We start from the raw sequence: 23889 nt of genomic DNA on the forward strand, positions 1-23889 counted from the left end.
GGGATGGTGGGAGGGTAACCTGGACTGCAACAGTGAGTACACCCAAACATCTACATTTATGGTAGGTACACAACTGTACTATGTTCATCGTGTTTCACTGTTGCAGTCATTACAGTTGGGTTGAATCCCAAAGCTGAGGTTGGGTGGCTGGGCCTAAATAGAATTAGGAGGGGCTATGAGGCCCTGCAGAACTGCAGTGGCAAAGCCTGCTCTGGATTTAGAGTAAAGAGGTAGGTAGTAGTACTTTGTGAAAGTGTGCACTGAAGTCCAAGTTGCAGCCGCCAAAATGTCCCTGGTTGGTACTCCTCTGAGGAAGGCTGCTGAAGTGGCAGCTGCCCTGGTTGAATGTGGCCTAATGCCCTTAGGCACTGATTTGCCATGTTGTGAATAGAGAAACGAATGCAGTGGCCTATCCATTTTGAAATAGTCTGCTTTGAGATAGCTTTTCCTTGTGATCCTGCAGCATATGCCACTAAGAGTTGCTCAGTCTTTCTGAAAGCTTTAGTTCTGTCCAAGTAGAAGCGTAGCTGTCTGTGTATGTCCAAAGAATGGAGAAGTCTCTCCCCCTTATTCTGTGGGTTTGGATAAAAGGTAGGCAAATGAATGGTTTGGTTAAGAGCCAAGCTGGACACTACCTTAGACATAAATGTTGGGTTTGTCCTTAGAGAAATCCTGTCTGGATGGAATATTATAAAAGGTTCCACAGCCATTAGTGCCTGTAACTCTGAGACTCTTCTAGCCGAAGTTATTGCTAGGAGCAGAGCTGTTTTCCACGATAAGAATTTTATCTCAGCTGTATTGGCTGACTCAAAAGGAGGCAGTGTGAGTTTTCCAAAACAAAATTGAGGTCCCATGCAGGTATTGGTGCTCTCCTTGGAGGTCTTATGTTTTTGGCTCCTCTGAGGTACTGCCTTAGTAGTGGATGTGAAAAAATAGGCGGGTCTGTATTGTAATAAGCTGAAATGACAGAGGCATGGATCTTAATAGATGAAAAGGATAGGTGTTTGTCCAGCATCTCAGTTAGGTATTGTAAAATCTGAGGAATATTTGGTACAAGCGTGTCAATTCCCTGTGCCTGGTTCCAAGCACAGAATCCCTTCCATTTTGCTGCATAAGACTTTCTGGTGCTGGGCCTCCTGGCTTCCAAGATGACATCCATAACTGCTTTAGAGAGAGGTGTGTTCTGAATGGTTACATTATCCACCATGCTGTCAGATTTAGGGTTCTGAGTTGGCTATGCAGAATCTGATTGTTTTGTTGGGTCAGTAAGTGAGGAATTTGGGGCAATGTCCAGGCTGGGCCTTGAGACAAGCTCTTTAGGATTGGGTACCAGTGCTGGCGGGGCCAGTCTGGGGCAATCAGCATCATTTTTGGCTTCTCTTGTCTGACCTTTAGGAGTACCTTGGGGAGGAGAGGCAGAGGAGGAAAGGCATATACTGTAAGGGTTTTCCAGCTGAGCATCCACTTTCCATGCTTGCTTGTGATAAGTCCTTGTGCAGAATCTCTGTAGTTGGCAGCTGTGAGGGGAGGCAAATAGATCTATGTCTGGGCATCCCCATTCCTTTGTTATCATGCTGAAGATTTGTGGATTTAGTTTCCACTCGTGAGGATCCATGAGGTTTCTGCTTAGTTCGTCTGCCAGAGTATTTGTCTTTCCTGGCAGGAATTGTGCTTGCAGGTGTACTTGATAAGTCAATGCTGTGTTCCACAAAGTCATGGCTTGTCTGCAGAGGGGGTAGGAATGTGTGCCTCCCTGCCTGTTTATGTACCACATGACTGTAGTATTGTCCGTCTTTATCAGCAGTTGTCATGGATGAAGTAGATCCTTGAAGGCTGTCAGGGCATTCTGAACGGCCAGCATCTCTTTTTGATTGATATGAAGATGCATCTGGCTTGTGAGCCATGTGCCCTGAATACATTTTCCTGCATGTGGGCGCCCCAGGCATAATCTGATGCGTCTGTTGTTAGTGTTTGCCTGGCTGTGGGTAAGGTGAATGGCTGTTCCTTGTTGAGGTGACAGGTCTGTGCCCACCATCGAAACTCCTGTTGCAGGCAGGGAATGAGTATAATTAATTTTTCCAGGCTGTGGCAATGCTGAGTCCAAACACTTTTTAGATACCATTGTAGTTTCCTCATATGCAGTCTTGCATATGGAATTAACAGAATGCATGATGCCATGAAGCCCAAAGCCTGCAGAATTCTTCTTGCAGATAACTGAGTTTTTGTTGCCAACATTTCGAAGTAAGAAGTCAGTAGCCTTTGTTTGTCTGGCATGAGATAAGCCATCTGGGCAGTTGTATTTAAGCTTGTACCCAGGAATATTATCTCTTGTGAGGGTACTAGCTTTGATTTCTTTTCGTTTACTGTGTACCCTAGGCAAATTAGCAATCTTTTTACAAACGCCAGATGATTTAGTAAAATGTCCTTGTTCTCTGCTTGAATAAGGCAATCATCCAAGTAGGGATATATTTGAATTCCTCTTTGTCTGCATTGGTGCCAGGCATTTTGTGAAGACCCTGGGCGCAGTAGATAAGCCAAAGGGCAGTGCAGAGAATTGGTAGTGCATTGATCCAGCTATGAATCTGAGGTATCTTCTGCAAGATTGTCTGATTGGGACATGCAGGTATGCCTCTTTTAGTCCAAAGTTACAAGCCAAGCTTTCTTTCCCAGCATGGGCAGAAGTTGTTGCAGAGTCAACATTTTAAATTTTGGAACATCCAGAAAAGTGTTTAAAATAGACAGGTCCAGTATTGGTCTCCAGGCTTTGTCCTTTCTGGGCACCAGGAAACGTCATGAGTAAAATCCTTGTCCCTGCTCCTGTAGTGGAACTCGCTGAATGGCCCCCATGTCCATGAGGGATGAAACTTGTTTTTGTGCGTCTGCCCATTGATTGTGTGGCAGGTCTGGCATGCCTCTTGCCTTTGGCAGGGTGTGAAAATGGAACCTGTAGCCCTGAGACACTATATTCAAGACCCATTTGTCCTGGGTGATCATGTGACAGTTTTGTGAAAAAAAGTGCTAGTTTTCCCCCTAAGGGAGCTTCCAAAAGGTAAGTGCTTGGTACTGGTAGAGGGAAGTCATTGGGACTGTTTCCTATAAGGTTGAGTTTTGTCTTCTCCGCTTTTGGAGGTAGAAGCACCCCATTGCTTAGGCCTGTATGAGCCTTGGGGCTGGGATCTGCCTCTAGGGCATCTGTATCTGCCTCTTTATGGCCTGTCTGACACTGGAAAGGACCAATTTTTTGAAGGCCAGTTCCTACTAAATCCGGGAGGCTGTACCTGTAAGAAATCCTTAACTGTCTGCATAGATTTCGCTTTATCTTCCATTTTCTTCAACACCTCTTCTGCTTTAACACCAAACAAAGTATCATGCTGTAATGGAGCATCTAATAATTTTGGTTTAATGTGATCAGGCAGATTCTGTTCCTTTAACCAAGCATGCCTCCTAATCACAGAATCTATTACAGCGACCCTGCAAGAGGCCTCCAAAGAATCAAAACCACATTGCAAAGTATGTTTTCCCATGTGTTCAGCTGCATGCAATAAATCCTGCATTTCCTTGTTTTCTGTACATTCAGAGTTAGACAACATTTTCTGTTTCAAAAGTGACATTAAGTATTGCTGATATTTAAGCATATGAAATTGATAATTTAATGCCCTTACAGCCAAAGTAGCAGAAGTGTAAACTTTTTTCCCCCATCTGACCAGTGCTCTTGAATCTCTATCAGAAGGGACAGGGTTTTTAGCAGTGGAAGCTTTGACACCCTTAGGACCATGATATATGGTTTCTGGGTCAGCAGCAGGGTTTTTATATAGAAATTTATGGGAATCTGGGACCCTGTAGTATCTGTCAGGCTTTACTCTATACAGGGGTTATAGAGTGTGGAGACAGGCTTGACTCAGAAAAAAACATCATCTACAATGTCCAGAACAGGGGGAATAGCAAGGGGCCTATGCTGAGGAAGTAAAAGAAAATCTCTGAGCCTTTTCTTAGATTCTGAGTAATCCTGGCTCTCCCAATGAAAGTGCTCCCTCATGGTATGCAGGATTTCCCCAAATGAGAAATCTTCAGGAGGAGAGGCTGAAGGAATTGATTTTTCAGCATTAGAATCCTCATAGGGAGGAAAAGAATATTCCTGATCGGAGGAGGAATCAGAGGAAATAGAAACCTGATCTGAAGATTCATATTCTGTCTCTTGCCTAGGCCTCTGATCAGGAGGAGGATGGGAACCCCTGATCAAAGTAATAAGGTCTTCGGCCATTTTGAGCATTTGTTTTTTAGGCATGGAAGCCTGTCCTGGAGAATGCTGTACTTGTTTCTTTGTCTTTAGAGCTGCTTTAGTCTTTGGTTTAGAAGCTGTAGATGGCTTTACATATAACTGAGTTGGTCTGAAGACACCCTCAGAAGCCGATGCCTGCACAGCGGCTCCAGACCCATTTGAGGGAATATTTTCCGAGGATCCAATACCTTGAGTTTCCAGAGGCCCAGTCAGCTCCACTTGGGAGTCGGAAGCAGCCTGTGGCTCTGAGGTAGTGGGTGTCAGGGGCTGCGAAAGTGCCTCACTGAGAACCGGCGAACCGACGACTAGCTTAGCAGAAGCCTCATCGTCGGTTTTGGACCTTGGATGCCTGTCCTTGTCTTTATCCTTGCATTTTTTAGACACTCTGGTCGTCGGTTGTTCCAATGGCATTGTATAATTGAATCTGCAGCCGAAATAATGAAAGGCAAAATCGTACCGACGCTTAATAGTGCGTTGGTTAAATCTAGCACAAAACCAACAACAAGCAATGTTGTGGTCAGGGCCTAGGCAAGGAATACAGTAAGAGTGAAAATCCTTATGAGGTATTTGCTTCCCACAAGAAATACAATTGTTAACTTTTTCTGACATCGGTCTGGAGCAAGAAAAAAGTTTCCCCAACGGGGTACTTAGCTTTAATGAAGACTTCGGTTCTGAAATTCGATTTAGAAAATCTCAGGAGTCGGCCGACCAGCACTTGCGAACTGCTTTTGCTTCGAGCACCGCGCGGCAAGAAAGAGTGAAGAAAATGGCATCGGCTGCATCTTTTATACCCCTGGCGCACTGACGTCAGGGAAGAGGCGACAGCAACCGATGCCGGACCAGGACTTTGGAATTCGGGCCGACTGCGGGTAGCCTGCCAGCAGGATAATCCAACTATAATGACTGCAACAGTGAAACACAATGAACATCCAACACTTGTGTTCACTCAGAAATGTAAAAAATTGTAATGCTAGCTGCCTCCACTCTGTACAGTTTGCTAAACTTTGGAACTCGAACACAACAGATATCAGAACTATCACATCCCATCTTCAGTTTAAAATCTCATTGAAAACTCACTTATCAACAAAATTTTCCTGCACTTGAAGCAATCCCAGTAATAAGCATACTTATTCGAAATCTCACCCCACATACAATTTAAAATCTCAGTGAAAGCACATCTATCACAAAATAGTATGGGTATCAACCCCAGTATTCAGTCCCACCCTTATGTAGTCAGACCAAACTCGTATCATAAAAATCTTAACACATTTTTTCTTGTGATTACAGGTCTCAACTCTATGTTAACTGTTAGGCTGAAATGCGCATGTACTTTATTTGCTGTCTATGTACTAAAACTAAAATGTGACTATTTAAATACACTGTAAAATAATGCTAAATATTCTATAGAGGTGAGCTTACATGTTGTATGGACTAAACTGTGTATGAATTATGGTGAGCCTGTGTTACATTATACACAGACAAGTGTTATTTTGTATATTTTTACTTTTAACTCATGCTAACCTGTGCAAATCTGTATAATATAGAACTCTTCTTCCCAGACCTCCGATGAAAAGGGGCTTTGCCCAGCAGGACTTCCCCAGTAATCAAAGGCAAATAAATATTAATTAATAATGTAAACATATCAGGGTAGGAATTAAAATAACCAAGACAAAAATAACATTCTCTACAGATTATGGTGAAAATTCATAGGCATATAGTGCACGTTATCACAGGTAGCAGTAGTGCCCAGAGTGTGGGCAATTCAGTGACACAGCATGGGCACGCAATATGAAAAGCAGTGCAGAATGTAGAACTTGCAAATGACTGCATAATGATATGGAAATGAGGAATTCTATGCTAATGATGTCATGCAAATTACAAAATTCAAACGGGGGAGTGATTCAGAAATATAAAACAAGCAAATTTAAGCACTCTGGCACATAGTGCAAACCTTTTCTGAACATGTGTGAGTTGTGTTGTATAAGGCTATGAATATGCTAGGAGTAGCAGCAGGAGTTGTAGCCAATTAACATATGCTAGTCAGCACCAGCGCCTGTGATTTGAACATTACAACCATAAGCGCTATGCAGAAGAGACTATTGGTTCTTACATGCCAGGACCAGCACATAGTGAACCAGTATTGGGTGGACAGGAAGACAATATGAGAGCTAATCAAACTGTGTCTCCCAAAAGTGAAATCAAAGGAAATGCATGGATTGCCCATTTCAGTGGGTACAAAAGTATGTGTAGCATTAACCATCCTGGCTAAACGGACCTTTCAAAAAATAACTGTGGGTATGTTAAGCATCAGTTCTTTGACATTATGCTACAGCATGTAGAGGAGCATATCTGGTTTTCCAGGAATATAGGGGAGAAAACCATTAATTTGGAGCTGTTTTATACTGTAGCCCAATTACCTGGGGTTCTGGGAGCTGTAGACTGCATACACTTTGTCATCAAGGCCCCATGGTCATCATCTCCAAAACATAACTGATGTCAGTTATAACACACAACAGTCACACCCTTACATGTGGCCTGATCCCTGTTTACATGCTATGGATACTACCAATTAGATGATCCCATATTTGCAACCCCCAGATCATGGTGGAAATGGTGTGTAATACTGCCTCTGCAGACACACAGAATGCTATTCTGCATGTGATTGAACAATTGAAGGGATGCTTCTACTGCCTTGATAAATTTGGAAGGGTGCCGCAACATGCCTCAGACACCTGTTGATGAATCTTTGTGGTGTGTTCTATGCTGCATAATATGGCACTGCTTAAACATTCACAACAGCAAGGAAAGAGCCCAGCACAGGGTAGCATAACAGTAGGACCACCAGTGGAAGATAAAGCTGTAGAGTCCTGGGATGAAAATAACAGCAGCAGTACTACTTACAAAGTGGACGTGGGCAAGATGCATTGTGACCCTGGTGAAGAGGTGGCATATGGTCCATAATTATGAGCTATGACAAAGACAATATAGCTTGTAATATATCATATCCAGGTTATACAAGGCAGTGCATAGGATGGACATGCGATGCATCAGATATCATACCCAACAAGGTTAGGGAGTGGGCAGGGCACAATCATCATCACTTGAAGTGATGGTTGAGTGACAAAGTAATAGCAGACAGCAACACTATAATATAGGGTATGTTCATGAGAGGAAAATTCAGTAGCCACTTAAGCTGTGATCAGATTGTGGGGAATCAGTGACTGTTGGTGGTATCCACTATGGTGACCTGCAGTCCTGGGGATTAATGCAGTCTATAGGTTCATGAAAGATGAATTCAGTAGTGACTTACTCTGCTAGCAGATTTTCGGGAATCAGGCCTCAGCTCTTCCAAGGGTGGAGTTAAGCTGCCACATTGTGACTATAGATGATGTACGCTATGGTGGCCTGCATTGATAGAGCTTGATGCAATCTGTGGCAGGGAATTGATTGCAGGCACTCTGAAGTGCTGTACCATGTCAACATCAGGTGGAGTATCATGGTCTATGATTTGAACAATGACTAGAAGCAGGAATAGTACTTTGTGTGCTCATAGGAAATAATGAAAGTATTTTATGAGAACATTTGTGAACAGCTTGGAGAACGTCTAAGGTACTGGTTACAAGAAGCATCACAGACTATGGAAGTTATACTATCAGTGGTCTTGTGAGGTAAGTTATCTAACCATAGCTAACTGTGAAGCCTCTCAGCGTGGGTCTGTGTAGTGTATACAGGAGTGACATGTGCCAGACCACCTTGCAGTTGGACCATCCCACTGCCACCTACTGCATAGCCTGCAATGGCAGACCAGAGGGTGGTTGAGATGTGTCTTTTCCAAGTCCCCATGGAGACTACATTTGCTAGCAAAGATTTGAACAGCTATATCAGCTCTCTGGTCCTAGACTTCATGTCATTGTGCAGGTGTTGTGCATCATCACACAAGCAACAGACCACACTCACAATCTCCACAATGATGTTGGCAGGAGCTATCCATGCCTGTGGGATTGACTTCTTATGTTGATATATTTCAAATGCTGTAGCTAGATTAGGAATTGATCTAATGTTGTCTTTTCCATACATTCCTCAAGAAATGGTCTAGGTCTGATCTTGGATCCAGCTTTGGCTACTTCAAGGCTTTGGATCTGGAGCTCAGCCTCCTCCAACTACTTATATTCCCCATGTGCAGAACGAGCTACCTAAGATCTCATTTGCTGCTTTCAGTTCTGGATGGATCTTTGGTACTCAGGTGTAGGTGTTAAAAACTTGATTTACTTTATACTTCTGATAAGTGCCTTCTTTATTTCCATTTATTTCTGTAATATTTTGTAGCCTTTGTAGGTAGCTGTAAAACAAAATAAACATCTATTACTCAAATGTTGTGCGATTATTGTACTTAGTGGTATAATATTAGTATAGCTTGACAATAGGTTTAGGATAGCAGTGTATTACAGTTCTTGTTCTCCTTTTTTCACTGCTTAGTTTGGCCTTTTCATTATGGCTGACAAACCCACCTGCTTTAAGAAGTGTGTCATGCACATATAAACTCCCTGATTCGGATGCACGCAGCAAATGTTTGTACTGCCTTGCACCTAGATGTATCATGCTTAGTTTGCAAGGCCTTTCCCCAAAGTGCTCTAGTTCAGTCTCTGGAATTCATTGAGACACTTTTGGACACAGGATCTCTGACAGCAAAACTCTCTCAAACACGGATCTCATCCCCCTGCCAGAAGCTCAACAAGTCTTGCCCTACTGGAAGCGAACTGCCAAGATAATTCTTCTCCTTTTAGGCTACATGTCTACCTCCATTGCTTTGGTATCATTACCCAGGATCTACATGCAAGTCTTTTAATGGACCCTAGCAGTCTAATGGTCAATCAGAAAGCAACAGATTTCCTATCCGGTCATCCTCACAAACATTTGGAAAGATAATATACAGTGGTGGATAAGTTCTCCACATATTCATCAGGGATGTCCTTTCACTCTTCCCCTTCCACAGGCCAGGCAAATCATTAAAGATTGAAATTAGAAAATAATGACAGACATTTGAGTTTCAGACGCCATATCCTTCAGAAAAATTCATAGTTTCATAGGTAGGTACTAGGCTATTAGCCCTAGGGCTTATATAAGCCTAGCCAAAAAGGGACCCTGGCTTTCACCATCCAATAAAATTATTTTCCTGTGCCCCTGTTGGGCAGAGCCACAGAGGTGATCCCCGGGGTGAATTTCCTATTTCCCATCCAATCATCAAGATTTTTCTTGAAGAATGCTAATGAGGAGCTTTGTTTAATATAGATAGGTAGTTTGTTTCAGAGTATGGGAAGTTTCTGGGACAGGAATCTATCCCTCCAGCATGTTCTGTTTATTGTGGTGACAAGGTTTAGGTCCCTAGATCGTGTAGCTTAGAGGGATTGGGATTTCTTTAAGTGGAGCATGTCCAACAGCTCTGGGTTTGACATAGCTTTGTACTTTAGGCAGAGATCGCCTCTGAGTAGACGATATGTGACAGAGCAATGTTTGAGGCCGGTAATCTTCTTTGTGAGATATTTCTGCGGCTTTTCCAGTTGTTGTAGATGTCTTGTGAGGTACATACCAAAAGGGGTGCTGTACTCTATAATGGATCTAAAGAGTGATGAGTAGAGGGGAACAATGACCTCTTTTTTCTTGGATAAGAAACCTTTTCTGATGAGGTGTGCTATGCAGAAGGATTTCCTGACTACTGTGGCAATGTGATTATCAAAGGAGAGACTACTGTCCACCTGTTTCCCAAGGTCTCCTATCACACTTTCAGCATTAAGTAGACTACCACCTATGTGGTAGCTCATGGGTACAGAGTTTTTACCAAACGGGATGACAATGCACTTTTTGGCATTGAGCTTGAGGCCATGGCTTTGACACCAGGCATCTGTCTCAGTGAGGCCCTTTTGTAGGATGCCCACACATCATTAGGAGTTTCGATTATGGCTCCTAGTTTGCAGTCATCTGTGAACTTCATTAGCCAAAAACCTTCTGTGTTAGTCTGTATTTCAGAAAAGTAGATACCAAAGAGGAGAGGACCCAGGACTGAACCCTGTGGTACTCCAAGTGTCGCTGGTCTGAAGTCAGATTTGGAGTCTGCTACTTTCACAGTGTGGGTTCTGTCAGTGAGCCAGTTAACAACCCATCTTGTGACATAGGGATTCATACCTAGTTTAGTGAGTTTATCTATAATTCCAGAGTGGGGGATGGTGTCAAAAGCCTTGGTGAGATTTAGGTAGGCTGTGTGAACCACCTTACCCTTGTCTACGGCTTTGGTGACTGTTTCAAAGAAGTCTGTCAGGTTTAGAAGACATGATCAGCCTTTTACAAACCTGAACTGGGTGGGGTCCAGAGTTTGGAGATTACCAATGTCTTTGTCTATAATTTCCATGATGATACGTTCCATGGCCTTGCAGACCAGGCTCGTCAGGCCAATTGGGGCGGTAGTTCCCGGGGTCCATGATGGCTCCCCCTTTGTGTAGTGGGATCACTGTTGCTGTGCACCATTCAGTGGGCACAAACCCTGAGGTGAGGCTATGATTGAACATGGTGCTTAGGTGGGGTGCCAGTTCATTCTGTAGTTTGTGTAGAATGCAGCCTGGGATGTTGCCAGGTCCCATGGATGCTGTGTTCTTGGCTTTGGAGTGTGTGTTTTTTTACTTGTGCAGCCATGATTACAGGAACTTTGCATTCTTCCATTATAGAGATGGGCCCTTTAGGGGGTGAGAAGGGGGTAAAGTTAACACTGAACCTATCTGCCAGGATGTTGGCAATATCAGTTGGTTCTGTATATTTAGTGCCATTGTGCTGTAACTCAGAGCAGATCTGAGTGTTGTCATTGAGATTCTTGACATAGCTATAGAATGCTTTGTGGTTGTCTTTAGAATCAGTGGTGATTTTGCTTTCGTAACTAGCTTTGGAGGATTTTATGAGGTATCTCAGCTTCTTACTGAGGCTGGCCAGGGTGTTTCTCCAATCATGGGATTTTACTCTTTTTTTGCAACAGTTTCTTTCTTCTGTTGTAGAATTTGTTTATGACAGGGGACCACCAGATTGGCTTACTTTTTTTGGAGGATAGCATCTTGGTTATATTAGGGATAGCAGGATCCATGCACTCATGTAAGAGCTTATAAAGTGCATTTGTGTGGGATTCAGCAGTCGTACCTCTAGTGTCCATCTGCATGGGTGTCGTGAAGTTTGCCACTTCTGTCTTAAGAAGCGTGAAGTTGGCTTTGGAGAATTTTTTTACAGTGGTTTCCCTAATGGGGGTGGGGTGGGATGTGGATGTCTAGGGTGATTAGTTTGTGGTCGGATCTGACCAACGAGGAATTGACCTCTGGTGTGGAACACTGGTTGCCCATGCTGGTAATGACCAGGTCTAGGATATTGCTGCCCCTGGTGGGGGTGTGGATAAGTTGATCCAAGGTGTTGGAATTTATGAATTACAGAAAACATTGAGTAAAAGAGTTGGTACATGAGTAGTTTTCCCATTTAATGGTGGGGTAGTTGAAATCACCCATTATTAGGGTGTTGGGTTGTACCCTAATATTTTCCAGTGTATCAAGAAATGAGGAGTGGGAATCCTGGAGCATGGTGTGGGATCTGTAGCAAATTACAATTTGGATTGCGGTCTTGACCAGAGTTAGCTGCACTTGGATAATCTTGGATGCATTATGCTGAGCAACTAGCCTGGAGGTGTGGATATCCTTAATGAATATGGACATGCCTCCAGTAACATGCTACTGTAAAACCTGTTATTCTATCAACTTTCTAAGTTTTTAAGAGCAATATTTAAAAATTGCCCCTATTTTTGGTTCTTTGTCCCACTTTTATTAATGGCTTTTTCCAGAATTCTTGCTCTAAGAGGTTGAGAGATATGTTGTGGTTTGGTACATCAACAAACAGGGATGAACCAGGTCTTATCTTTGAGAGGTCATGAAATTTTGGCAATGGGCAATATCTTCCCGACATTTTCTTATAGCAATGCATAGCCCAGGGAAGTCCAATATTCTTGTGGACAGGTTGAACAGATCCATTCTACTTCCTCACAATTGTTCCCTCAATCCATTTGTAATGGAGCAGATTTTCAGCCATTGGGGCTAGTCTTGTTGCAGTCTATTTGCATCTCTCCTGAACATTAAATCCAACCAGTTCTTTGTTCTAATACCACATGAGGGGGATGCTCTCATACAACCTTTGCCCCTGGATTCCTTTAGAACTTTTCCGTCAACATCATCGATCCCAAAGATCCTACAGAAAATGTCACTACTGAAGGTCAAGGTCATCCTCATAGCACCTTAATGGCCTCAACAAGTGTGGTTTCCCCTTCTCCTGGCCTCATCTACTTACCCCTCCCTTGTTGCTCAGCTCAAACCCAGACATACTGTCTCACCCATTGGGATCACCTCACCCAAACATTCAAGTCTTGAGATTAACCGCATGGCTTCTCCGATTCCAATGATGGTTCAGCAGTCCAGATTTTCCCCTTCCATTGTCTATATTCTATTTTCCTCACAAAGACCTTTCACCAGGAAACTCTATAAGAGAAAATGGAAAGGGTTTTCTGTTTGGGCTATGGAGGAAATCATTGACCATTTTCACCCTTTCTCCCAGCAATTTTGGATTTTCTGGCATGCCTTTTTCAATGTGGAGCCAACTATTCCACTATCAAGATCCAATTAGCCACCACGTCTTCTTTCCATTGGGGGAAGAACCTACACTCATAGCTTCTCTTAGATTATCCAAGGCATTTCTCCAGAGTAATTGTCTTCTTCATCTGCTGCTAAGAGATTCAGTTCCTCTATGGGACATTACTATTGTTTTGCAATTTCTGATGGGCCCTCCCCATTGAACCTGCTGCTAAAACTGATAAGAAATTTCTGTTGTGAGAAACTTTATTTTTAGTAGCTAGCACTTCTGCTAGGAGAATTTCTGTATTACATGCCCTTTCCTCAAGACATCCTTATCTAATTTTTCACAAAGACAAAAGTTTTTTTTTTAAAAAACAATCTATACTTTCTCCCTAAGGTGGTTTCTGAATCATCCATTAATCAGGCTGTACATTTGCCAGGCTTCTTCCCAAATCTTTCAAACAAGGGTGAATATACCTTGCATTTCCTAGATGTTCACTGCTAGTTGCAGTTTTATTTGCATGGGACAAAATCTTTCAGAAAATCTAATCATTTGTTTGCCTCCTTTTCCAAAGCCAGATTGGAAAAAGCAATTTCCAAAGTCACAGCATCTTGTTGGTTGAGTTATTGCATTTCTTTCATTTATCAAGAAAAAGAGTTATCACTCCCCTTGACCCCTAAGGCTCATATTACAAGATCTGTGGCTTCATTTACAGGTTTCTTCTCTAGTGCCCCAATTGATGATATATGTGTGCAGCAACTATCTGATCAAATATCCATACCTTCACCTCACACTATACATTAGATATCCAGTCTAGATTCAGGGCCTCCTTTGCTTCAGCTGTGTTCAGGAAAATCTTGCCATGAGGCCTCCTGAGTATAAAGGTAGCTCAGGAATCTGTCCCATCTGTTAAGGAAGGGACAGAAAAGACAACATCAAATACAAAATTTATATACTTACCATGAAGTTAGATCTGTGTTGTCATATTCTGTTTCCTTAACTGCTAGCACATCATCCCCCTCCTAATCTTTTGTAAACATTGTTTCTTTATTATGTTTTCATTCTGAGATGGATCTAGCTGACCTTGTCTTGGCTCCTGGAGGTTAAGTCTGGCTTTCCTTTTGTAGGCGACCTCCTTTTCCATTTAAATGCATGATTATGTTTTCATAATCTACTCTTGATGTTTCAAATGGTTTTGGACAAACAAACTTGATGTGATGTTGCTTGCTCTATGTATGGGGATTATGAGTAGGGGAGGATCCTGGGTACTGAATGCAAAGCTTTGAATTGTTCAAAGCCTGATATGTGACCCATCTGCTGAGGAATAGATGGAATACAACAACACAGATCTAACATTATAGTAAATACATAACTTCTGTATCTGGAGTCACAGTGGTGCTACAACCCCACCCCCCATCTCTCCCTCATAGAGAGTATGAGCATATGAGAGGCAATGCAATCATCAGAGGCTGTAAGGCATAGTGACTAATGATGAACGCTGGTGGGACTCATAGTTACATAAATGCCAGCCTGCACTTGCCGGTGTTGTGGGTTCCTCCTGTACTTCCTGGGAGGAGAGGTTGGGTGTTGGTGTGTAGGTGAGCCTTCCCATGGTAGTGATGTAGACAGAGTCACTGTGTCATTGGAATGTGTCATATGTGTGTTTCCATCATCATTATCATCTACAAGAGACTTGCTGACATCAGGCATGTGCTGTCTCATTGTGCTCACCCCTGTACCAGTAGAATCTGTGACACCATGAACATGTATCTTTGGCAGCCTTTACACATATATCAATAGCATACCCAATGAAATGCACAGTGCTGGATAACTTTATATTTATATGGCTTATGGAGACATACATCTATTGACAAGTGGGTTGTTATAGTTGCAGTCCATTGATACCTGAAAGGATAGATATACAGAAGGTCAATTGCTAAATTAGTCCTGTCTCGCACACACACACACACACACACACACACACACACACACACACACACACATACACACACACACACACACAGACACACACACATCATAGTGCACTGTATTATACATATGTGCATCATACAGGATTATGCTTGATAGTACTAACCTGGTCCATCCTCTACTGACAATCAGATGACTGTTGTTTATCCCACCTCCTATAGTACATCCAGACCACCAACAGGTATGGTTGTCCACTTCTTCTCCTTCAACAGGGACACCATGAATTCCTCCACTTCTGTGAACCATTTCTGTATTGGATGTCCACCAACTGTGATGGACATGTCCTTATAAGGTCTTTTGCCTTGTCCTTTGCACATGTATCACATCAGTTATCCTTTGCTGCACCTGTTGCAGAGACCTATTTTTGTCACTCACTGCACCGATGTCCTGCACCAGTCCTTGGCCCATCTGATTCCAGTCCATCTTGTCCATGGCACCTTTGTCTACGATATGCATGCCTTGCATGTAAATGGCTTGCAATAACACCTCAGTCTCCTGGTTGTTGATCTTTTCCAGTCATTGCCTTTATCTGGGGCCATAGTAAGCCCCTGTGTGCTTATGGTGTGTGTGTGTGTGTGTGTGTGTGTGTGTGTGTGTGTGTGTGTGTGTGTGTGTGTCAGACAATCATTCTCCTATGGCCACTGGCTATCCCACTCCCACACATTCTGCAGCAGATTAACAGGTCACTGAAGTATTGTGCTCAATTCCCCGTGTAAATTCTGCTGCAATGGGCATGAGCTCCCAACACCACTTCTTGCATCTACCTATTAGCACCCTGTAATGATATGCACACCCTACTGCCACTTACTGTCTGCTGCCATGCTTTCTGCTGTGTACAGGGGATCTCATGTCCTGTCCTTCCCTAGGTGTCTGGTGTCCATAGCCTGCACAACCACCGTTATATGGTGTAGCAGCCATGAGGCACTTCACTATATGAATGGACATGCTTGAACTGTGTCACACTAGCCTTGGTGATGACATCTCTCATGTTAATTATGCACCCCTCTGTATTGATGGTTGAATATTGTGCTAAGTGCCAGTCTTCCCTGTAGTGAGGCACTTCTGATTTACTTTGCAGTTGTTTGCTTAGTATATCAGCACTATATTGGCCTTAAGTAATTAGAGTTAGGTCATGTTGCTCTATCTGTTGAATGCTATTTAATGCTGCACAGGCATGCAACTCTTGTCTCTAAATCCCATCCTGGGTGTCCTATCTAAATTAGATGACAATGTATTGTTTTCTTTTGTTTAGGTTTTCCTTCACAATAACATTCAATTTGTTTAATAAGTAACAAGATCAAACTACCAACCTAACTTTTCTGCATTAAGCAATTATTTTGATTCATGTAAGCACTGGATGGTTTGGACTTTATTCATATAAATCTTGAAGCAACAAAGTACACTGATTCTAACCTAGCCATCAGTTCATTAACTTTTTAACCCATTTGTCTTGGTGAGGTTCATAGAGGTAGCAATCTCAATAGAGCAGACCAGACTTTAAAGTCAACAAAAACAGTCTGCAATTCACATTAGGGTATGCTAGGTATTCCCAGGCAAGCTGAGATATAAAATCCCTCCACGGTGTCCTGGGTCTGCCCATGACCTCCTTCAACAGGCTATGCCTGGTTTAGCTTCACCAGATAAACCAGATAGTCAATACATCAGCCAGGGGTGCAACCTCACTGAATCTGTTCCTCACCAATATGGGAGAGTGCTGCACACCCCCTACTGTAATGTCTTCCCTGGTAAGGTCAGACCACAAAATGGTATCCTCTGAAGTAAAAATAAACCCTGGATACCCAGCTAAACTTGGAATATTCAGGAACTACTCTAACGCTAACCTCCTGCTATTAAGGGATAACCTGGCAAATTTTCAAGCCCCCATAAACCTTGAGAACACTGCTGCCTATGCAGAACTGTTCACAGAACCCTGTACAAGCATGTTAATAGCTGCATAACCACCCTTGTGGAATCACAAAATCAATAGGCTGTATAACAGAAGGAAGAAAATCATGACAAAAATTAGGAGGTGCAGCACCCAGCAGGATAAAATAAATTTATCAAACTAAACAAACATCTCAGAGGACAAATAAAGTCTACCAAAGTCAAATTTGAGGTGAATTTGGCCTCCCAGGCCAAGGAGAGCTGCAAGGTATTCTATAGCTATGTCCACAACCTCAAAGGCAATACACAATTGTATGTAGAACTCATTGTAAATGGAGCCAGCATGGAAAGAATTATCATGGAGATGATCAATAGTGATATAGTAAACCTCCAGACACTGGACCCAACCCACTTTGGTTTCATCAAGGGCTGATCATGCCTACTCAGCCTGGTGGACTTCTTTGAGAAGGCCACCAAAGTAATGGATGAGGGCAAAATGGTTCACACTACCTACCTTGACCTGACCAAGGCATTTGACACAATACCCCACTCAGGCATTGATGACAAAGTCAAGAGGTTAGGTGCAAACTTGTATGTTACCCAGTGGATAGCCAACTGGCTCAGAGACAGGACCCAGGAAGTTAGAACTGGGGAGTCCACCTCTACAAAGAGGCCAGTCTCAAGGGAAGTCCCTCAGGGATCAGTCCTTGGACCACTTTATTTTGGCATTTACTTTGCTGAAGTCAAGGCCAATGTCAGTGGTCTCTGGCTGATGAAATTTGCAGATGATTGTAAATTAGGAGCTGCCATTGAATCTCACACTAACAAAAATGTTCTCCAGGAGGGGCTGACACAGACAACTGGTGTCAGAGCCATGGACAAAAACTAAATGCCAAGAAATACATAACAGTGTCCTTCAGGAAGTCATCCACCCCTGGTAACTATCATATTGACAACACACCCCTTAGAGTTGACCCAGTAGTCAGGCACTTAGGGACACACATAGATAGTAATCTAGTCTTTGACCACCATGTGTCTACAGTATTGAGGAAATCATTCTATGTTGCGCAACTTACAAAAAAAGGTATGGCATCTAAGTGCAAGGAAGTCATTGTTCCACTGTATTTGGCATTCATCAGACCTGTCACTGAGTACAATGTCCCCTTTTGTATGTACCTAACCAGGCATATCCAACAATTGGAATGTCCACAGAGGTTCCTCACTAAAAGAGTACAGGACTTAAGGAAAATGTCCTGTGCAGACCACCTCAATGCTCTATCCCTGTATTCTGTCTCCTACAGGCTTTTGAGGGGAGATCTGTGCCTGACATACAGGGCATTGTCGGACTACACTCTGATGGACCTCCTGCATATCCACAAAACAAACAGCACCATAATTACTCATTCTAAAGACTTAGCCCTTGTCTGTGATATAAATAGGACCTGCTGGAGAGACAGGTATGTATCCCAGAGATTACCCTGTCTCAGGAACAGGCTCCCGATCCATGTGAAACAGAGTTCCTCCCTAACCCAATTCAAGTGCAACCTGGAAAATTGGATGGGGAAAAGGAAATTCATCCCTGGTTTGGCACTTTTGTCTCTAATGGACATAGGCAGCCTGCAAATGGTTTATCTTTCAGGCCCCTGCTTGTAAATGTTTCATCTCCCAAACCCCCTGCCTACACTTATCAAGGGTATCAGAACTTGTCAGAGATTTGAGATACATGGCTAGGCTAAAAAAGGCCCTTGTGGTTGTTAGCCTAGTAAACACCTATGAACCTATGAACAGGAGAAACCCAGGAGGCATCCTCGTAAGGTACTCAAACCACTTCATCTGTCTCTTCTTAACTTGTTAGAGCAAGAGCTTTAGTCCAAGTCAATCTCAAGTTGCTGAGGTTCTCATTCCATCACAGTGGGTGAGCTCAACCATCTATAAAGGACCTTACTGCCACTACTTGCATTTATAAGCTCACCTTTCAATTATTGCCCACTTGTATGATCATAGATAAAGCTGGGGCATAGGCCAACTTGTAAATAGAAAGCTTAATCAAATGATTCAACTCTTTGTTTAACACAACAGTCTGATGCAATGCCTGCAGTACTGCCACCTGAGCACCCAGCTGATGGCAGTCCCCCATCCTGTCTTTCATCACTCTTGAACAAGATCTTATATACTTAAATGCTTGTACTGAATGTATCTACTCCTTTCTCACCCATAGGAAGCAATCCACTGTTTTCCAGAAGAGAACAATGCCTTCTGATCTGGAGGTTCCAATTTATATCTTCTCCATTTGGCACTCAGCAGTGAGCCATTCCATGCTGGAGGTCACAATCAAGAGATGCAAGAGGGAAACACTGTTTGAAAACAGCAAAGATACAACCCTCGTGCCTGTAGAATGGATACTCTCCAAATCTTAGCTGTTGTTTGATATCCTGTCCATGAAAATCACAAAGCGGAAGGGAGACAAGGCACACCCTTGATAGAATACTATTTGCACCTCAAAATATTTGTTTTAATGTTGGGAATGCAAACACTACTCTCACTCCACAAATACAGGGACCTCACAGTATACAGCATAAGGGTCCGTGGGATCCCATACTGTTGCTCCCACACAACATTCCAGGGTACATTGTTATAGGACTTCTATAGGTCCATAAAACACATGCAGACTACACTAGAAAACTTCCATGACACCCCTTTATCTGTGCAAGTGCAAATAGTTGATCTGATTTTTCACAGCTAGGGTTGAACCTGCATTACTTCCCCTGAATCAAAAGCTGAGCACCTTGGTGTAGGCTTTCTCTGGGAGAGTCAGGAGCACAACCACCATATAACTGGGACATATCCTGGGGACTACTAAATCTGTATACTAGTCCGGAGGTGCTGGCTTTATCTTTCACCCAACAATGACAGGGTACATTACCCATGACACACTAGAAGTATCCATTACCTTCAACATTTAAAGCTAGATCTCATCCAGTATTGTAACTTTGTTATCCTAGATCTGTTTAATTGCCACAGTGATCTAATTTTCAGAAATGGAGCCAATAGTATCACTTGCATCTGGCAGTACATATTTAAAGTAGGGCATATCTATCATACCTGGAACTTTATCAACATGCTTCTTCCACCTCCCAACAGTGTTTCCAGTTAAGGTCAGAATGTCACCACTGTTGCAGAGAAGAACATAAACAATAGCCCCCCTTCCAAGTTACCAGATGATTTGCCAGAAGCTCTTTGAGGCCATAGAAAGGTCATTCTGTATGGCTTCACAAAACTCTTTACTTCAGGTACCTCTGGAAGTGTTAATGTTTTAGGCAGTTAGTATCTATCAGTCAGATATAGAGACCCACTACTAGGATTGCCCAGAAGGCCTCTTTCTTTAAGTAGACAGCAACCGTAATGTGTCCAACAGGGGGTCCTTGGGTTACTCCCATGACAAGCACTAAAAACTTTTTGGCTAGAGCTCCTTATTGCTGCATCATCTGTTGTTACAGGTCCTGAATATGGTTAATTCAGACTTCATATACCCATCAACTCTTTGCATATGAGAGAAGATGCAAATTTGGGTTTCTCTTGTTTGCTAGCCTCTGACCCACTGTCTAGCTTAGCCTACTTACTGGCAATCAACTGACAGCCCTGCACCTCTCTTCACCTGAGTGTCTAGAACATATTACCTGATATGTCATGATATGACTCCAAAGTCAATCATCACCCTTTGGCCCAATGTTTGCTTTTACCTTTTGTGACTAGCACATGAGTAATGATTCAGCATTCAAGTTCAAAGCAAGCAAACAATTTGGCCTTATTCTGGCCTTCAGGCATCTCCATTATTTTGCATGTGATCATTGAAGTCTCTTCTATTCTGCAGCATGCTAAGTCACAGAGTATTGACAGCTCAGTAAACAAGTATTGTAGGCCACTATTCTACTCAACATATGAAACAGAATTCAGCATAACACCTACAGTGAAACAGAGTTTAAAACAAAATGTCAATTTGTGGTAATACAGGCATATGAACTAAAGACATGAATGGCTATATCTCAGTTCCCCTTTGATAATTCATTATAAAACTGCAGGTAATAACAACAGATGATTTAGCTACAAAGCGCATATAGGACTTCAAATTATACACCCAGAGCTTCTATCATGACAAACATTTGAATTTGACGCCATCGCTTAGCTACCCGAAGCATGTCATTGCTGCCACAGTATAAGTGAAAAATATGTTTATTTTTTTCTGGAGAAATATGTAAGATTTATATAGTGACACTTAGCACACATATATTCTGGGCATTACTCTTACTCAGCCTTTTATGCAGAGGTCATATATTAACCAGATGGAAGTCAAAAATAGTGCAAGACATTGACAACAAAATCCCCAGAAGTGCTGGATTTACTAGCTGTATATAGAAAGACCACGTGTCATTTCTCCAAAAGCAGTTCATAATAAAAAAATCAAGCAATTTTAACAAGATACTTGGATGCAAATCACTCTCAAGAATGCCATTATATTCACAAAGATTTCACTGTAACTCTGTCTTGATCTTCATGACAGATACACAGAATGTAATCTTCACTCTATACACAATAAAATAAATGTTGCCTGATGAAATAAAATGGTTTTGCTTTTGGTTCAATGAGAACTTAATGAACATATATTCTGGACATTATTTTTACTGCCTTTGTGAGAAATGGTTGCATTGCCCTCAGGTAGAAACTGAGTATAAAGCCAGACTAGATTGCTAGATATGTTAGCTGTGTATAAACATTCATGTGCCATTTACCCAAGACAGTTAATAAAAAAAGCTGGGACTTCTAATATGATACTTTGGTGCAAAACATGCACATATTGTCCAAACAGAATGCACACTGTCTAAAAGGTACACCATGTTTGACTATAAAGGCCGCACATAAATGTAATGGCCACAAAAAAAAAATACTAATAATCAACAGGAGTGATCCTGCAACTATCTTTTGCTTTCATACATTACCCCCCCCCCCCCAAAAAAAAAAAAAACGATAGCCACATTAAATACACTTCTGGTGTCTTTTGGAAAATAAAATGAAAAAAAAAATGACCACGTAACATATTTCAGTTTACTGCTGTTAGACACATGTATGGCCCCATAACAGGCTGTATAACTTTTTAATCATCAGGGATCATGTAATGATCTTGTGCATTCATACGAAGCATGTATTTTCACCCCTACCCCTCCCCAAAAAAGACTTCTACCTTCTGCATAATACTGTAATGTTTGCTTGTAATGAAAGTGAAAGAAACAATGACTATAGTAATTTATTCCAACCTGTAACTATTGAACATATATAAATGACCCTCCCCACTAAACAGCTATATCTGTGATTCCATAAATCATTTAATTGTCCTTTACTTTCATGCAAAACCTGAACCAAAGCAAGGCAGACATTTTCTGTATCCATTACTGATGCATAATTGTGAGGGCAGTGAAAGGCGTAGTGGCATCATTAATGAATTTCAACTTGTTGTATATAGGCACACACACACACACACACACACACACACACACACACACACACACACACACAAAATGTTCTTAGACTACATAGATCACATAACTGCCCTGCAGTTTTACATATATTCATTTCCCCTCCCAACCTCCATGTAATCATTACATGGACTATGACAAACTTAAAAAGGAACCTTTGACTAGGGCTGAAATAATCTCTGAAGTGCAAACAATAAAGCTTATAACGGTTTATTTTATGCTGATGGAATGATAAAGATGTAGTTGTATGATTTAAAATATACTTTGAACCTATGGCTAGAATATGACAGTAAAATAAATTAAAACTATTATAGATTTTAATATTAGGCAAGTGTAAAACAGCCTTGTCCTGTCATATAAAAAAATGGGTATTGTAAAGTGATCTTTAGAACTCTAATAACTAGTTATTTTATTTAATAGAATGTTTATTAGTTAATGGCATAATGTTTAAAATGTGAATTAAATGCATGTAAGTGTACAATTGCAGTGAAAAATATGCCAACCACTGAGAAACAAATGGCAGCAACTAATGTATCAATTTGTTTTGACTCTGTGGGAAGGAGTCACATTGTTACTGAAGAAAGTGATAGTAGTAGAAATGTAAAAATGAAAACCCATGCTACAACTGAAACTTTCCCTACAGAGTGTGACAAGACTATTACTACTAAAATAACTAAATTAGCCTCACATCATTTTGTTGCAACTAAGCTGTTGATGCATAATGTCTTTCTAGAGGGGAAGGGAGATTCAAACCTTGCTAGACTTTAGAGCATGGTTAAGCTTTCCAAGGGTACTCCAGTATGCAAGCATAAGATTACAACTTAAAGGAGGATATAATATCCATTCATGGTGATAGAAAAATATCTCCTCACACATGCAGAAATTCAAATAGTAATGGGAAAATTGTTGTATCCTGTGACATTTATCTCTGAATTGACTCATGATGTATTTTTAGGATGTGATCTTCTCCATTTTAAAATACCATGGAACGTCTTGGAGCATGGAGAATCTAGACTCAGTGTAGCAGGCTGATGACACTTTACAAGAAAGAGCTAGAACAATGGCTTATTATACCTTTTCAGTATATGAATAGTGTGTGTGTGTGTGTGTGCGTGTGTGTGTGTGGGGGGGGGGGGGCAGCAAAGCAGTGGCACTCATATATAGACCCAGGATCAAAATCTGGAGAATGGAGATGGCATTAAAGCTGCAAAATGGGGCTAGAATTTGTTCTGTGTAGACACTAAAAAGGATTCTGTCTCTTATCAGTAGAGCAACAAAGCCTCAAAACTGTAAGGGATATCATAATAAGAACTGAGAGTAAACTGATAAAATGTAAAATAAGGATCACTGCAAGGCAAAAGTCTCCACAGAGACATACAAAACATGTTTGCACATAAACAATAAAGTCAAACATAGAAGAGGTAGGTACTTAGGGGATTACCCCAAGAAGAAAGCCAGTAACATGGATAAGGAAATGCAGAATTCTGAATCCACTTCTGTTAGTGTAAAGCAGGCAGCTCACATAAAGACAGACTGTAAGAAACAGATATCTGTAATTAAGGAAAG

This window comes from Protopterus annectens, chromosome 8.part0 (assembly GCF_019279795.1).
Source record: "Protopterus annectens isolate FY-2018-M chromosome 8.part0, PAN1.0, whole genome shotgun sequence".
NCBI classification, from domain to species: Eukaryota; Metazoa; Chordata; order Ceratodontiformes; family Protopteridae; genus Protopterus; species Protopterus annectens.